We start from the raw sequence: 4620 nt of genomic DNA on the forward strand, positions 1-4620 counted from the left end.
GGTAAATTTATAATTTATGGAAGAAAATGTTTTTGTTTTACTGCCCAGTGTCCACCATTTTAAGGAGCCATCTAACCCTTACATAAATGAGCCGAAATGTAAATGCTAGCACAGTTTAGAACTGTAGAAACCTAAGAAATCTCGATTGAAGAACTTGAATGCCTCTGCTAAAAATGTGGCAAAGTGTTTTTGGATCATCCCAACAGTTTATTGTAGGGATTCTAAAATGTCTAAGAGAGACATGTAAAAAGCATCAAATAATAAGTTAATATAATATGTAAGACTTTCTCTTAAAATTAGCCATTAAATTTATGTGACATATATACAGCATTTTGTATTAAAAGAAACTGTGAGAAACAAAAGGAAAAACACATCAACATAATTTGGTTTGCAAGTAGAGACAGACATATGGGAAGGTGGGTTATGCAAAGGGTTTCAGACCAGGCATGAAAAAGACCTAAGGCGTGAAATAGATTAAAGATTACTCTTGGTTTGTTGTCTCCACATATTTGTTTTTTTAATTTGTACAATAGTTCCTAGTCTAGGTAGTTAGTCATAACTCCATGGCCTAAATTTAGTCCTGACTCCAGACTATTAAAGGTTTGCCTAGTTTGAAGGGATGCACCGAATCCAGGATTCGGTTCGGGATTCGGCCAAGATTCAGCCTTTTTTGGCAGGATTTGGCCAAATCCACATTCCTGGTGAAGAACCGAATCTGAATCCTTAAAATCATATGACCTTTTGTCACGTAAACACGCAAGTTTAAATTTTTTTAACCCTTCCATATGCAAATGAAAATTAGGATTCAAATTCGGTTCCATATTCAGCCAAATATTTTATGAAGGATTCGGGGTGCATCTCTACTAGTTTGCATTCCCACACTTTATGTTTATTTTCTGTTTTAAAATTGCATTTGATAACAGAGTTTTTAAAGTTATTAAGGCTTTGTTTAATGCTATTAAAATGTTTATCAACTGGTGCATCCATTTTTATATTGTTTATTGTAAACTGGTGGTGAGTGGTTCTTTTTCTGAGGCTTTGTCCAGTTTTTGCAATGAAAATGCCTCCTGTTGAACTCCTTGAGGATCTTATTGCATAAACCAGATTGCTGGATAAGCAAGTGTAGAGACCAGGGACATACAGTAGTATTCCTTTAGTGTGGCAGGAATTGGCACTTTCTCTGAGTAGAGGAAGTGTGGCCATGTCTTACATCCCTTCCTTCCACATGGGTGGGTTTCATTGCTGGTTGGTCCTCAAAGTGAATAAGAAGTTTCATTATGTTTGGAGGTGGTCTTAAAACCAGAAGAGGTGGATCCAGAAGTATATTATTTATTATTTTTGTAGTGTGCTTGTAGCTCTCTGGCTATTTTTCTGAGGGTTTTTAGCTGTGGGTTGTAGTTTGTGACAAGTGGCACCTGATTTGTCTCTCTTTCCTGTTTGTATTATACAGTTAGTTTCTGGTTACCTTGGTGGTACTGTGTATATTGTGGTCTACATTTCTTGGGTTTTAGCCTCTGGCAATAAAGTTCTTTCAGAGGGTTCCAAGGTGCTGATCCCTTTCTGAGGTGTCAGAACAGATTAGGCTGTAGCGTAGGGACTGGTTATACAGTAAATGATGGCGTTCTTAGTGTGGTCTGGGTGTAAGCTGTCGTACATCAGGTAGGACAGCTTGTCAGTGGGTTTCTGATATATGGTAGTATGTAAGGAATTACTTTGGATATAAATAGTTGTGCTTAGAAAGTGGATGTGGGTTGTGGAGTAGGTTCCATGAATAACTTGTAAAATATGTCCCCATAAACAGCAGGGGACTATTTAATAGTTAAGTAAATTGTTATTGGTAAATTTATAATGAAGGAAAAAATGTTTTATTTGACTGCCCAGTGCCCACCATTTCAGGGAGCCATCTAACCTTTACAACTGAAAAGCACAGTTTCTGATATATGGTAGTATGTAAGGAATTACTTTGGATATAAATAGTTGTGCTTAGAAAGTGGATTTGTGGAGTAGGCTAATTTAAAGTTGATGATGGAATGAAAGCTATTAAACTGGAAAAAACTGGATGAGTTTTGGTGGCACAGGGAAGCTAAAAAGTTAGCATACTGAGGTGCAAACCAGATTTACAACAGTATTGGCTGTTAGGTTGTAACTTTGCAGGATTTCCTTGATCTTTAAGGGAGATCTAAACCCTAAAAAATGAATATGGCTAAAAATGCAGTATTTTACATAATGAACTTAAAGCACCAGCTGAGCGTCTCTATAAGATGAATGATCCAGGCCTTCAAAGTTGTCACAGGAGCTCTCCATTTTGAATTTGTTAAGAGTAACACTTATGTGCTCAGAGGTGCTGTGGACAGTTATTTGGAAGCTAAACTTAGGGCTTGGTTCAAATCATCAAGCAGTAAATGAGATTCACCTGTCATAGAAGCTGATACTACAGGGCTGAATATTAAATTCTGATACAAATTGCACTGGTTTCTGAGCTGTCATGTAATGGGACTCTAAATACTGTATATTAATACTCAGCCTTGTATTGTGACATTTATATTCAATATGTACAGTGTATTGCAAGTCGGTCCCTAAGCTCAATAATAGTGATGAGCGAAAAATTCCACATTTTGCCATTGCCAATTTTTTTCCCAAAACTGACGCAAAAAATTTGCTCAGTCAGAAAGAAGTTGTGGTTGGTCACTTAAAAAAAAGTTGCGCACATCAAAAAAGTTGCATGGTAGCTGCATTTCATGAAATATGCACCATTTCACAATATTTTCAGCAGTGTTGCGAAATTTTCAGTGAAGCGAAAAGGGACATATTCGCTCATCACTACATAATAACTGACAGCAGCACAGAGCATGTGAAATCAGCAGAAAGAAAGATGGGGAACTACTGGGGGCATCTCTGGAGGCACAGATCTTCCCTGCTAAAGGGTTGTGGTTGCCTTGGGCTGGTACAGAAGCCCAAAACATTTCTACCCTACTTTTATTATTAATTAAGTTTTAGTTCTCTATAACTGTAGATGCATCTGCTGGAGAAGTGAAGTGTTGGTCATTAAACAGTGAATACTCACTATAAAAACAAGTGCTCAGGTGCATTAGACAACCAGAAAGAATGATCTGATATATGAAACAATACAGAAGGGCTACAGCTACTAATAGAAGGCACAGTATCTATTCCTGAGAGGGGAAGCACTGCAGCAGTAGTTTCAGGGTAAACATTCGAAAATGATGGGATCTGAAGCAAACAGAGTATTTGGACAGTAAGGATAAAGCTTCCCAAAGCCATTTAAGATGTGCCTCATCTTCACAAACTACTCAGGCTTCTGCATAGAACAGAAGCATAAAACTAGCAGCCATCCTAGGCACATTAACCATTACACAAAAGATCATTTATAATTGAGAATTTAAGAGTTATTCAAGCAAAACATCTCTCCGATTTCCAGCTGTTAATGTCCCATTCCTAAATACATCCGTAACTATTATAAATTATACCTTAAGATAAAACTGTAAGCTAATAAATACAAATGAAGCACAACTGGGCCTACACAATATAACACACAGCCGTAAAAAAGTGCAAAATAGGCAGGTCTATTGGAATCTACTTGCACCAACTGAAAAAGTGTAATCATACCATTACAGCTGGCTCTTCTACAACACCCATTATAGCCCCGATTAAAATCTTCCTGCTTAAAGTCTGCGGGAAATCTACATTCATATACTGGCAAAGACTCTTTTTTTCATGTAGAACGTAAATGACAAGGATCAAAAGGGCCCTGGGGTTGGAAAGTACAAAGGAAATGTAATAATGTGGGCCCGATTCACTAAAGTCTGAAATAAGGAGTGCTATTTATAGCATGCGTTAAAAATCTTATCACTTCTTATTTTTCGCTCGATTCACTAAAAGGACACTTGTCATAATTAAGAAGCGATGTTCTTGGCGTTATTTATCTTGCGACGACATATTTTCAAGCAATATATTACGCAGCGCACAACATATTACGCAGCGTGCGATATTTTACGCAGAGCGCAATATATTACCCACGTAACCATTACTTTCTGAAGACTACCGTTCTGAAAATTTTGTGCTCTGCGTAAAATATTGCGTGCTGCGTAATATGTTGTGCGCTGCGTAATATATTGCTTGAAAATATGTAGTCGCAAGATAAATAACGCCAAGAACATTGCTTCTTAATTATGACAAGTGTCCTTTTAGTGAATCGAGCGAAAAATAAGAAGTGATAAGATTTTTAACGCATGCTATAAATAGCACTCCTTATTTCGGACTTTAGTGAATCGGGCCCTGTGTGTTCTATATTTTCAGTATATACACTGGGGGGGGGGAGGTCAAGCTTGTCTTTGCATTCAAACAGCAACTGGCAGTCAGCATGTTAGACATTTGTTTTTGTACATCCCTTATTCTAGATCATGGCCCCTATTTTGGGAAGTTTTTGTGTGTCTTAAATTTACAGTGCAATAAATAAAATCTGGCAGAGATGGTAGAATGCGATCATGTGAATTTCATTAAATATATAGGCAGAGGGAAGTAGATAGTGTATTACTACTTACAATCATTAATGCTATGCTGTTCACACAACATATGACATAATTGTCCTAAGCATATGATATA

The sequence above is a fragment of the Xenopus tropicalis genome, chromosome 4 (assembly GCF_000004195.4).
Source record: "Xenopus tropicalis strain Nigerian chromosome 4, UCB_Xtro_10.0, whole genome shotgun sequence".
Classification (NCBI taxonomy): Eukaryota; Metazoa; Chordata; class Amphibia; order Anura; family Pipidae; genus Xenopus; species Xenopus tropicalis.